Source organism: Passer montanus, unplaced genomic scaffold (genome assembly GCF_014805655.1).
Source record: "Passer montanus isolate IOZ18808 unplaced genomic scaffold, ASM1480565v1 scaffold149, whole genome shotgun sequence".
Taxonomy (NCBI): Eukaryota; Metazoa; Chordata; class Aves; order Passeriformes; family Passeridae; genus Passer; species Passer montanus.
Window position 1 is genome coordinate 752,182 of NW_024361940.1, and position 14,234 is coordinate 766,415.

General features: G+C 41.7%; 1 protein-coding gene across 2 annotated transcripts in view; it reads left to right on the forward strand.

Moving 5' to 3' along the window:
* Positions 1–503: 503 nt before the first annotated feature.
* The window catches only part of LOC120498411 (ovostatin-like), a 47,934-nt gene continuing 34,203 nt past the window's right edge, over positions 504–14,234 (forward strand). The window contains exon 1 of one of the 2 annotated variants that reach the window (XM_039701086.1): positions 504–618. The gene's annotated coding sequence lies outside the window, so the exon portion shown is untranslated. Of the gene's footprint in view, positions 619–6,133; positions 6,218–14,234 lie in introns of those variants that run through there. The other variant, XM_039701087.1, reaches the window with a different exon arrangement.

The window sequence follows — 14,234 nt, forward strand, 5'->3', positions numbered from 1 at the left end:
GTCATAGAACAGCACAGAGGAGGGATTTTTTTGGCTGATTCAGCAATGTAACTCAAGTAGAATCTTTAGTTGCCTGCCCCTGACTGGGATGATTAACAAGTAAGTAGTTCCCTGATTATCAGCTTCAGAAGTGATAGTCAATTTAACAAGCCAAATATTATATTTTTCTCACTGTGGGAGGATTATCCTTATTGGGGTGGTCTGGAAAATGCCCAAATGGGCATAAGAAATTGGCTGGAGTGCAGGCAAAGATCATGTAAAGTAGGAGGAGTAGTTTTCAGACTTCAGCCTCCACTTGAAAAGTTCTAGGTAGTGCAGACTGGTGTGCCTGTGGACATAGGGCACAGGGCATTTTGTTTATTCTTTTTCCTGTTTTCACTATTTATTTCTCTACCCATTTATTGGAAGTGATTGCATGGCAAACTAAGCATCCTCCCCTCTGGCATAGCTTCCCTTCTCCTGTGTCCTTGCTCCATGTTCAGGTGGCTCTCACTGCCGAGGTAGAAGGATCTCTGTTCTTATTTTTTCCCATAAATTCTGGCTTGAATCACAGTTCACATGAATTTTATTGCTGGGAGGGCAGAGGTCCAGAGGAGAGCAAGTAGCTGTCATCACTAGGTAAGAGTAGAAGTCAATAACTAATCAACTTTTTTCATCTATTTACAGTATTTAAATTAATTATCAATGTCTGAATATTTAAGTCCCTTTCTTTTAAGGTTGCCCAAACCATCACACTCCTATGGCACTACTGGCTCTTGTAGAGTACTGAGCCTTGGAGGAGTTAATTGAATGTAGCAGTGTAGGTGGAAACTAAAAGTAGAAGCTGTGAGTCACAGTCAATTTCTCATTTCCCTGTATTGTTTGTATTGCTTGTACTGTTTTCAGACCTTCAGTTTCTGAAAACTGGAAGCTTTAGCCAGGCCAGTAGAAATAAACAGTAATCTATAATTAACATCAGAGAAACAAATACCCTAAAGACTAACCAATATATATAACTATATATATATTACCAGTCACCTGACATCCTGAGTTTGAAACATTCTGCTTCTTGGAGAGGATGTTTTTAATGAAAAGGTTAACTGATGGCATGACCAAAAGAGGGCTGTGTGGGGTTTTGGTTGGCAGAGGGTGGCAAGAGTCCAGCCAGGGCACCAATGCCAGGTCAGACAGGAAATTTGAGAACCCATTGAGGAAGCTAAAGGAGCTTCCAGATTCCAACCAGACAATAGAACACTATTGATGCAGAAAGGGGAAGAACAGTGCCTGTACACACACTGTACTTGCCTAAGATCTCTAAAGGCATTCATGTTGATAAGGCACAAAAAAATGTATCATAGAATGTTTTGGGTTGAAAGAGACCTTAAAGACAATCTAGTTTCAACACCTTCCATGAAACCAGGTTGTTCAAAGCCCCATCCAACCTGTCCTTAAACATTTCCAGGGATGGACCAGATACAGCTTCTCTGGGCAACTTGTGCCAGTACCTCACCACCCTCACAAGAAAAAATTTCTTCCTAATTTCTAACCTAAATATTCCCTCTTTCAATATGAAGCATTGCTCCTTGTCCTGTCACTCCACACCTTTGTCTAAAGTCCCTCTCCAGCTCTCTTGCAGCCCCTTTAGACACTGGAAGGAGCTCTAAGGTCTTCCCAGAGCCTCCTCTCCATGAGGCTGAAAAACTCCAGCTTTCTGAGCCTGTTTTTCTAGCAGAGGTGCTGCAGCCCTCTGAGTATGTTCCTGTCCTCCTCTGGACTTGCTTCAGCGTGTCCACATCCTTGTGTTGGGAACCCAAGAGCTGGATGCAACTCTCCAGGTGGGAGTAGAGGGGCAGAATCCCCGCCTTGCCTTGCTGGCCACGCTGCTTTGGATGCAGACCAGGGTGTGCTTGGCTTTCTGAGTGGTGAGTGCACATTGCTGGCTCATGGCATGCTTCTTGTTCATCAGTGCCACCAAATCCTTCTGCTCAGGGCTACTCTCAATCTATTCTCCACCTAGCTCTGTTTGTGCTATGGAATTGTCCTTACCCGAGTCCAGGACCTTGCACTTGGCCTTGCTGAGGGCTTGCACTGGCCTTCAAAGGGCTCACAAAGCCCACCTCATCGGTCTGACCAGGTCCCTTTGGATGACATCCTTTTCCTCCAGTATGACATTGACAAGCTGTTATGAGAACCAGGGGAAACAGATATCTTTAGCCCATTTCATCTGAGATATAAAATTACAGTTTCAAAAGATTTCAAAATCTTATCAGCCTGAACTCCAGCTGTGGAGCGTAGCTTACAGTGGAGTTATTGTACAGGAGGTTTTTTAACATAACCTCCTATATCACTGAATTGCATATGCTCTTTGTTAAGCATTTGCATGTGGATAAAATATCAGTTTGTGAGAGGTTACCATGGAGATGAGGAGAAATAACAGCCTCAGTCCTACTGACTCAACCCAATGTGCCAACATGATCCCAGAACCCCCTGTGTGGCTTCACACGTGTCATTCAGCAATATCAAGGGAAAGGTCATTGTGCATTCTCCCACTCAGCTGGGTGAAGAGGAAGCAGAATGGAGCTTTGATCACACATCTTGTGGACTTGAGAAGCCCCACTTGAGAAGCATAGCCACATGGCTCTAACAAGACTGAAGAGATCTTATTTATTTTTTTCTAAAAGAATGCATCAGGTTGCCTTGAAATCATGGCTTCACCAATGGCTGTATGTCCTGCCAAATTTCAACATGAAAATCTGCATAAATAACCACAGGGAGCGAGCAGGAAGCTACTGGTATCAGTGGTGACTGATGATGACTCATGTGACAGCTTTCCAGGTGCTACTGATGGAGGTGCTGCCATGGAGCAGCCTGGTACAGGGATCTCATGCCAAAGAAGGGCACAGGAAGGCAGACACAGCATCCTGATGCCCATCTCTCATCTCCAAGCATGAATCCAGACTGCTGTGCACACCAGGAGGAGAAGAAGGATGATCCTGAAGAAGAGCTCTCTGAAGGAAGCCTGTGAAGGAAAAACAGGTTTCTTTGCCCCAAATAATATTTAAACCTTGGAGCTGTACTTGCACTCCAGAGTCACTTAACCCACAAACCTCTTAATCATGGTTAACCGATGTTAAGAGATTGTGCTGCTACCTGTGTCCTCTGTCCAACTCAGCACAGTGAGTGGCACAGAGCACTGAGGACACATCCAAAACTTTGGAATGGGACATTTGAACCACTGTTCTTTATTCCAGGGATATTCCTTTTCCCCACAATTGATATTGAGCTGCTCCTAATCTTCCATTTCATGAATAGCGCATAATCCTCACCTTGAGTTTCTGCTGATTTCTGATCTAAATAGATCAAATTGTAGAGTTCAACCTAACTGTTTTATTTGAACACCTCAGCAGAAAATTACTTTAAAATTTTCATTTCAAGTTGATATAACTTATCTGCATAGTTTCTAGTTTGGTAATTGAACCAGCAGCATGTGTGAGAGGATTAATCTTTATAGACCGCAGCTCCACCAGCTCTATCTAGACAGAAGCAGTCACCCTTTAGAGTAGCACAACCTTAGCCAGACCCAGGAATTATTGGCTAACTAGTAAGATGTCACTTGTCTTTCATTTTCAGGAGAAAAAAAGTCATTCAAAATTTATAGCAGAAAACAATTTTGCATTTGTCCCAATGAGATACAAAGTAGATGCCTTCAAGAAACATAAGAGCAGAGCTGGCTGATGCCTCCATGGTGCCGACAGCTTTGATGCATATTTCAAAGACTGAATTGAGAGTGGATCCGTGCTTCCAAACTTGGTTTATGCTTCTTTCATAAAGAAGATATCCAAAACATTGTATTTGGATTTGTTTTCTTATAAAAAATATAAAACCCATACTCATTGTTCCTTTTAAGCTCTTCTCTTTTCTCTTATTGTCTGTGCTTGGGAATGTCTGTTCTCAGTTTTGACTCCTAGCAGTTATTTTCCTGAATGAATTCAGGTTTATTGCATTCTAGTTTTGGTATTCCAGTCTCAAGATGTGCCATTTTACACTTGAAAGATCTCATTTACTTCTAAAGCATTGCTTGAGATTTCAGGAAGACCTGAGATTCACCTAAGCTCAAGTACAACTGGTTGAGCACACGAAAAGCACCAAGAGTCAGTCTTAAAAGGGTCCAGAATAAATCACTGCACCACTGCTATTGGAGAATGTGTTCAGTACCAGCGTTTCCAGAACATGTAGACAGCATTCTCACACCAAGAGATTACAGACTTGTGTCTGGGCTTCAACAGAAAATGGGAAATTATCAGGAAACAGTTATTGGGAAAATTAGTTTGGTTTTCAAAATACTTCCCATTACAACAATGTGCTATGTTGTGCTGGAAAAAATATCCAAAAGGAAAAAAATTCTTCACAGATCATTAATGAGTGTAATAACAGCAAAAATAATGATGCACTGACTCTGGTAATTAGAAAAATTACCAAGCTTCATAAAATGGACTATCATCAAAGGAATCTTATATTATAAAAATATGCAGATTACAAAGGGAGACTGTTAATGATACATAGAAATTGCATAATAATGTAATGCTGAACAATCAGTCATCTGAAATCCTGTTTTAGGCACATAAGCATTTCCCTTATTTACACAATGGTTGTCCTCTTATTCCTTTCCACAATGTTTACTTTCTTATGCACTTTGTGTAGTTAGTGACATAACTAGAACTCAGAAGGGCCTTTCAATTACAGAATTCAGCTTACCCAAGTAGTCCCTTTAAGTGCCCATTAAAGCTGTGATATGACAGCAGCAGCATTTGCAATCCTGACAGTCAAGATAATATCCTGATGTACACTGCAAATGACAGAAAAACTCTTCCTGGTGCCATCAGAGTGGAGTGCTGAACTCTTAAGATGCACTTTATCCATCAGGCTCTGATGGAGAAATAATAATAGCAGGTGGGAGAGAAGACTGATGATCTTCTGGTCATTTAGCTGTTCCCATTTGCTCTCACCTTGCAAGAATTTTTATGACACTTTTGAATCAAATAAACCGTTTAAGAAGATCTGATCTTAGTTTACCACTGGCAGGTATTTTTCCTTACATATAGATAATCTCTTCCACCTAAGCTATAATGAGTTCACATTGTTCATAAAACATGTTTTAAGTCTTTATTTTGGTAAAGGATACTTTCTTTTTTTAATTTTTAAAAACTTTTTTAAAATAAATTTTTATTTAATTAAGTCTGGAATCTGATCACCTTCAGGGTGATCTTATGAAAATTTTTTTTCAGATATGGGCTCTGAGATAATGGTCAGATCAACCCCATCTCACTCCATCATGCTTGAAACTGGGCAGGTAATTTGCGGTGTTGGCCTATAACCAACAGAGAGAAAGAGGTAGCTCCAGGGGAGTCACATCACTAAGAAGTTATTTTACCTACTTTGGGGCAGAAAGGATGTTCTCCAGAGATTCTTTTCTCTCTCCGTGGCCAATAGTAGAACAACTAAAAGCAGGTACATAACTTTTCAGAAGCTGAAATGAAGTGTCAGATACAAAGAAAACATCATCAGTTATTGAGGGATTAAGCCATCTGTGCATATCTTTTCTACCAAAGTCAACACAGCACCTTTCATTAGTAACAGCTCAGACAAACTTTTCCAAAGGAACTTCCAGGAGTGCCTGATTCACCCTAAGAGCCTGAATGGGGGCTCAGGTAACCTCTCCCAGACCTTCCCAGTCTGTATCTCTATAACATTGTATGGAATAAAGATCAATTACTCCATCAGAGTCCTCTAAAATCCGTCTCTAAAAGTGCCTCTTTCTCTCAAACAGCAAAAAAGTGAGCTCAGTCACAAACATCACCATCGAAAATGTTTGTGTTTAATCTAGCAAATCCCACCATTACAGTTCAAATAGAAAGCACATCTTGTGCAATTTAGTCTCAAATATTTACAGTTTTGATCTTGCAGCTGGGTACCTCCTACTTTCTAGCACAGGACAAAGATTTCCAAAGGCATTGCAATGCATACAATATTTATACAGAGTAAAGTCTCTCTGATATCTGTTATTGAGTGATAATGTGAGAGGTTGGAGAGCAACCTCACAGTTTATATTTCAGTGCAATTTCTGGTTGTCTAGAGACCAGATGTTTAAGCAAGAAGATGATTAGCACTGAGTAGGTGGAAGGTTTGAGGAGAGGATGATAATGTAGAACGGAAGATTACACACTCTCCAGCAACTTATGTGAGTATAAATCAGTTGGCTTCTTCAAGCTGCACCAGGAGAGAAATTCCATGTATGCCCACTGTCAAAATGAAAATTTCTAACAATGAAAATAGTTGTGGTCTGCCTTTGACAGACAATATTTAATAAACTAGTGGGATGAAAGCAATTTTATTTGAATTTTAAAATGTATTGGAGATCCCTGCCTAGCATATTGTTACAATGGAATTGAATGGATAAATGAGTGCAACACATAAAAGTCAAAGCAATTCATAGATTTAGTCTTTGGAGAAGCCAAAGATTTCTTCCTGTGTGTATACAAAAGGAATTATAACCCTGACCCATTCACCAAAATGCCAGATCAGGGATTAATACAGTAAACTACTTCTCTCTCTGTCCTTCAAAACATTATGCCAAATAGACCTCTTGAAAAGGAACAGGGATGAAATAGATCAGTCTCATCAGAAAATGGGTGACCACAGTTTCAGTTGCATGGTGACTCTTGGGTTAAAAATCCCAGGCATTACTAGAATGAGCACTTCAGCATAGTTCAAGAAGAAATATAACCTTTATTCCAGCTCATTTCTACATCTGATAGCATATTATCTTTACACTACATGCTGGCAACCTGACATATATTTTTCAGACAAGCTCAAAATCAAATGCAGTGGTAAATTCTGCCATCAATAAGTTCTAATTTGAATCTCACCAAAGTTTTTTTCAATGTCTGAACTTTGGACACTTTTTCCTCAGTCTGGATATTTTTGACCCAGTTTTAAATGTCGTAGAATGAATTCTACCTAGGACTGACTGCTCCAGCCCTCAGACTGTGTCCTCTTGCCACATCAGCAGCAATATTATTGCACAATAGCAAAATAATATGATGAGCTTTTCATAGCAACTGATTTATAAGACAATAGTTTATTTTCCTTCAGAGATAAGAAATATATAAACAGGATCTAAACTTTCTTCCTGCAAACATTTACATATGTTCTACACTTCATTTATTAGAGTGGGCTAATTGACATCAGACACTCATGCACACAAAGTGCATTAATATTATCACTAGCACAGGCGGTCAAAAACTAAATGAAAGCCCTTAGGCAAACAGTTATATATCTTCAGGTGGATGGTTAGGAAGTCACAGCTTGTAAGCTGAGCTCTAGTACTTGGCTTGTGCATGTCCTTAATGTGCACAACTCCATTTTGACACGAGCAGTGGAGGAGAGATTTAAGCACAAGTATCTCCCAGGGCAGGTGGTGTACACCTAGAGCAGGAACATGCACAGTGATGACAGCTCAACAGCAAGCAGCATCTCAGTAAAGGTCAGCAGAGATGTGCTGCCAAACCCCCTGAACCATCCTTCTTCAAACCCACTTTCCAAAGGTCACCACTGCAAGTGACGGGAGGACTTGTACAGGGGATGAGGAGTGTGTTTCTATTTTAGTTCAAGGATCTGCACAAATCTTGCAGTAGACTTTGGGGAAGAACCTGTAGATCCTTTGAAAAATAATTCTTTATCTCAGCACTGCCTCTTTCAAGAAAGAGCAACACTCAAAAGATTTGCACAGCTGAAGTGATTACTGAAATTTCTCTGAAGCATTTACTCAAACAGAGTGAACATTTGACTAGCAGGAAAAAATGTAAAAGACTATATAAAAAACCTTTTCTTTACAAATGATTTTTTGAGAAATGCCATGCAAACTAACATATTTCAGTGTTGAACATATTATAGAAATGTGCCAGCTTGTCTGGGTCTTCATCTATGGAGGCAAAACCAATTCTTCAGAAACAAAAGATATGAATTTATTTAACAAGACATCACGGAGAGGAAGAACAACAGTGTTGCTCAGCACTTTGTTGATACCAGAGGTGTACGTGCTGAAAGAGAGGCTCTTTGTGCCTTCTTACAAAAGGCCTGAAAGGACATAAAACAATAAACAAGACTGACAGCACTCAGGTCTAAGAGTGTGCTGAATAAACCTGAGTTGTGTGAATTACAATAGTCCATTTGTTAGAAACACAGAGGTGCACTCAGAAAGAGGAAACAACAAAACAATTCTTGGCACCATCAGGGAGCACACACCAGTCTGTGACAGGATCAATCTCATATATTTTAAAAACTGGCTTTGCAAAGGACAAAGCCTTTTTCAAAGGAGATTTGAAAAGAGAAGTTGCTCTAAAACACTCATCATAGATCCTGGGAAGGATTTAACTGCACAAGAGGATGTGATACTCTAAGAATCACATAAAACTGGACTGTTCAGTTCTGGTGTGCCCATCATGAGAAGGATGTGAACCTGTTGGAGCGAGTTCAGAGGAGGACATGAAGATGATCAGAGCGCTGCAGCACCTCTGCTATAGAGATAGGCTGAGAGAGTTGACATTGTTCAGAAGGCTCCAGGGAGACCCTAGAGCCCCTTTGAATAGCTAATGAGACTTTAAGACAGCTGGAGTGGGGTTTTTGACAAGGACATGAAGTGATAGGACAAGGGGCCTCAGCTTCAGACTGGCAAAGGAAAGGTTTAGATTAGGTATTAGGAAGGAATTCTTTCCTATGAGGATGGTGACACTGGCATGTGTCTCTCAGAGAATCTGTATCTGTTTCATCCCTGGAAGTGTTTAAGGCCAGGTTGGATGGGGCTTTGAGCAACCTGGTGTCATGCCTACCAAAGGCAAGGGGCTTGGAACTAGATCATCTTTCGTGCTCCTTCCAACCCAAGCCATTGTGTAATTCTGATTCTATGATTATGTACTGCAGGGACTGAAATGTGGAAATTGGTATTATCAATAATTTTAAGCACCAGACAAAATAATTTTGTTCACCTCTGAACTTATCCCAAATTTTGGCAGAATTTTCCAAAAAGCTTCAGGGGGAAGGCTTAGGATGGGTGAGGAATGTAATGTAGTCCAAACCTACCGTCCCTCAGCTTAAGACCATTTCCCCTTGTGCCATCACAATTTGCCCTCCTGAAAAGTCTCTCTCCAGCCTTCTTGAAAGTCTTCAGGTACTGGAAGACACTCTAAGGTCTCGTACAACTACCTGTGCTGTCCTAGAGTGGGTATGGAAATCCTGGCTTTGGCAGGCGTTCTTGGTGTCCTGGTGTTTTGCTGTTGAGGAGTTGCAGCACAGCCCCAGGAAACGTGGCAGGACCGAAAGCTGTTTTGGCTTTTACGTCCGCTCGATGTAACCACTAGATGGGGCGAGGCACCCGCGGAACCCGCTCCGTGTACCGCGATGCTCCCTGACGGAGCCAAGGGCAGCTCCAGCACCGAGCGCATCACGCGCTGCTCCCGCAGAAAACAGCCGGGCAGAACGCAGTGCTGACCTTCACTCCATCCACTGCAGCCTATGAACCGCCCCACCAGCTCTGGGGTATGCGCGCTCCTTCCCACCTCAATGTACACAGCATTATTTACTCCTGTCAGATTCCAGCTCCAAAATTGAAAATGTCCAGCGACTGCTCTCACAGAAAGCTGCCAGGCCAGAAAGCTGTTGCGTGCTTTTTTTTTTTCCCCCATGCAGGCTGTAAACCACACCAGAAACAGTGGGGCCATGTGCTTTCCTTCTCACTTAAATGTGCAATCCTGTTCTTTTAATAGCCTGCTGTGGTATTCACATGCCCTCTGAACAGAGAGAAGCCGTAAGAGAAGCAGAGATAAGAATGATCAAAACAATTCTTATCTTGTGAGCTGCTCCCGTGTTTTGCACATGTAGAATGTGTTAGGAGATTATTTACCCGAAAGAATTTGGTAATTAGATTCTGCTGAAGATTGTTCGTTTCCTTAGCCAATCACAAAAAGCTGTGTCCTGACTGTCAGCAGACAGTCACAAGGTTTTCAGTAGTTAGTAGTAAATATTCTTTAGTATTCTTTATAGTATAATTATAATATAGTATAATGTAACATAATATAGTTTTAATAAAGCAAGTGTTCAATATTCTGAAGCCTTAGAGTCAGATGCTAATAAATTCCCAGGTTTTGGGAGCACCCTAATTTACTATTGCCTGCAACTAAGCTTGAAAATGGTAAACATTCATGGATTGCTTACACACAAAAGTGCCAGGACACAAAATTCTTGCTGGCTTTCATTCTCCTATTGCAGCCTGTAAACTGCTATAATTGTTGGTAAACTGCACTCCCAGCACAGGTTAACATCCCAGGTGAATGAAGTCTGAAACTGAAAAAAATGTGACTGTACACTTAAGTTAGGAAGGCAAGGGCGTAGCTCCAGTGTTGGTGCTGCAGTTTGTAGGATGCACAGGGAAAGAGCAGGCTACAGCAGGAAGATAAAGGCCAGCAATACCTTTCTGATTTGTCACTTATTGTTTTGGAGCCATCACCAGGTATTTTGAGTATCTGAGCTTCTTTGGTGTTGAGATGCATTTAGGTGGCTAGGCAAGTTCATATTCCCATCTGGATGCTCTGTTGAAAGGGGAAGGATATAGCCAGGAATAGCTGTTCTGTCACCTTTTGTGTTGGAGCAGTCACCAGGCATTTTCAGTTTTGGAGCTCTATCTCTGTTGAAGTCCAAGTGTGACTGTACACTTGGTTGGCCAGGCAAGCATGGAGCCGTTAGTGCTGGTGCTGCTGCTGAAAAGCTACAGGGGAAAAAGCAAAAGCCAGTAAGACCTTTCAGGCACCTTTGCCAGGTATTTTCAATTTTGGATCTAAATTTGGGCAGAGCTGCAGAGAGTCAGGGTGCATTTAGTTGCTTCCTCTTGACTTTGTAGCCTTTCAACAGGCTCAGGTGATAGTGATGATTGGTGTTACAGACCTCTGGTTTGGCTGGGACTAGAGAATGGGCTGTCAATAGCAATGAGCTCAGGGCTGACCAAGTCTTTTGTGTAAGCCTTAGCTGGCAGCTGACCTTTTTCTTGCTGGCTGTGGTCACCTCTGTGGTTAGGTGTTACAGCAGAGAGAGAACTCTGGGTTTGTGGCTTTGGGTGAGAATGCCAAGGAAAACTGAGACCTAACAGCAGCTTTTTTGGCCTTGTCAATTCTTTGTGCATTTAGTTTATCTTTGCTCATCTGTGCATTTTCACCACACCCATGGGCACCACTCCCAATTCCTGACAGCCCCAGGATGGCTGGGGACATTTCAAGAGCTGTGCATGATTGCTCATTAATTACGAGGTAGTCATCCAGAGACTATAATCCCAAGCTGATACTATTCCTGCACACCTTGTTAGTGTGGCTCACTAGGCCTGGAGAAAACTTTACTGCAGAATCATCTCCAAACCAGCTCTGCTTTGGTCTGTGGTTGGAGTACCTCATTCCCACCTGTTCAAGCGAGTCCTGAGCTATGCAGCTGGACTTGTTCTCGTGTTCACTCAGGAACAGCTATTTTTATTAGCTCTTGTGGAGCCTGAACTAGGGTCAGAAGGCTGCAACACAACAGTGTGATCCAGGATTTTAATAAGTATATATCTGGCATTAACAGGAACATGTAGAAAAGACCTCCTTGTACTGCAGCACCAGTACTCAGACTGGAAGGTGACATAGGCCAGTTCCTGGCATATTAAATTTTTCCTTAAGTATCAGTGGCTCAAAGCATTTGCTTTTAGCATTGATTTAACTGTATTCACTGCTTTGAGGGAGAGATCATTTTCAGATTCAGGCACACAGAAAATCAGAGCAATTACTAATATAGGTGAAGGGAATGGGTCTTGACAATACAATTAAAGGCACTTTAACTATAAGTAAAGATGCATAAAAAAAAAAAAAAGGCAGGTTTGGGCCACACCTAGACTTATTGTCTTATTCCACTAGTGGTTGCAAAGGTTTAACATGATTTTTTGGCTACAGAAATGTGAAACCCTATGCTGCTTCCAGAGACATGGTCTTCAGTATAAGGGCTCCCCATGTTCATACATGTGAGGATCTCTAGGAACACTGAATACAAATTATATATTACAGCATTCCTTTGTTAATTTATGTTTTGTTTTGTTTTTTTTTTTGGTTTTTTTTTTTTTTTTAGCTATGTGGCCTTATTTCCTTATTTTTAGGAACTCAGCATTAGGAACTCAGCAGCTAGGAGTGCTTACAAATTTCTAAGATTTACATGGGTAAATAGAGAGAGACTGGGACACTGATGCTTCTGCTCATTTTCTTTTCCTCCTAGGAAAAGACCAGAATATTGAGTTTACACAGAAGTCTGCAAATAATGTAACATGCTTTCAGGCTCTGATCATGTCTTCAACATCCTTTCTACTAAAATGTTTTCCCTAATCAGATAGAAGACAGAGCCCTTTTCTTGTGCTTGACTCCTTAAATGTGTATTTTAAAGGACACAGTGCAGCAGAGTTTTAAGGAGGGCAGAATTTGTCAGCTAACAGAGGTGAAATTCCTGGTGCAACTAGTAGTGAGGTTGAGGTTGCTATTCCTAGTAGGGACATGCACATACACACACCACAGACACACATAAATGCATGGCCGCCACACAGATCTTCTACACAGACACACACATCACTCCCATGATCCCAAAAATGCATCAACAGCTGTCAGGGCTTTGTACCACCAAAAGTGATTCTCCTAGAAAATGCAAGGTCCTCAGAGCAATGGCCTACAGCATGATCTTACTGGTTGGAAAAAGTCAGATGGGTACACAAAGTGATTTGATCTGCAGGGTCTTTGGTCCCTGGTCACTGGAAGAATGACTGGCTTGTCAGTAAAATGAGGAGGAATACAAAAGACTTATTTGTGCTGCCTCTTAAAGCCTTCTCCAGCATATTTTGCCTGTAGATTAGTTAAATCAAGTGTTGCCCCTTGCAGAATTACAGCAGACAACACAGCAGGTGCATGTGACTTCAAACTGCACATGGCAGTTGTTTCACATCACCAAAGAAAGCTTTTGAGCTTTTGTTATGTTGAATAACACCCCTGAAAAGTGTTTTTTACTAAATGGAGATCTTGGAGTTACAAGGCCTGTCTTGGAGCCATTGTATAAAAGACTGGAAAATGAGGTCTTACATACAAAGAGAGATCACCTTTACACGAGATTTCTTCTGTCTTTAAACTACCAATTCTCCTCAACAACTGGCAGCACATAAGACCATGTTAACTAGTTCTCAGGCTATCCATTAAATGATTTGTAGTGTTTACAGTTTGAAGTTTCATGATCAAGATGCCTGGTTACCTGCATGGCTTAGTCCTCTTGTCTTTTTGTTTCTTTGGACGTTGCATCTGAGGAACAGTTGCCCACAGGTTCTTGCTCCAACTCAATTCTAGCTGATGCTCTAGAGTGAGCAGATCTTTCCTGGATCATGGAGCAGCTACAGCCTCAGCCTCCGCAGACCTTGTGGAATGTCTATTGGCAAGGATCATAGGATCATTAAAGCTGGAAAATACTTCTGATATCGTCAAGTCCAACCTCTGACTGGCCATTTCCTTGTCAACTAGAACACGGCATAAAGTGCCACGTCAAGTTGTTTCTGGAACATCTCCAGAGATGGTGATTCCACCACTTTCCTGAACAGTTCATTCCAATGTTTAACAGCCCTTTCCACAAAGAAATTCCTCCTGATGTCCAGCCTGAATCTCCCCTGACACAACTTGGGGCCATTTCCTCTTGTCCCATTGCTGCTTGTCTGGGAGAAGAGATCAACCCCCACCTGGCTACAACCTTCTCTCAGGCAGCTGTAGCGAGTGAGGACGTCCCCTGCCAGCCTTGTTTTCTCCAGGCTAAACAACCCCAGCTCTCAGCCACTCCTCACAGGACAAACCCTGTAGACCCTTCACCAGCTCCACTGCCTGAACTGAAGGGGGCAGATCTGGGTAGACTCAAAGAGGTAAAAGCAGCAATGTTTCTAGGGTATCAATCTCAGTTTCCTGAGATTGCAAACTTTTGTTTTGACTGGTAGAGTCTGGATGTTTCTGAAAGGGTAAAACCACAAGATTCCATGAAATGGGAGGGGTTTGAGTGGACTAGTGTGGGGGCTTGTGTATTGCTCTCTTTAAAAAATGAAAATATGTAAAACCCAGGAGAGGTCCTAACTACAAGGAGTGGGAGATTATTCAGAGCCTCAATCTGGAGTG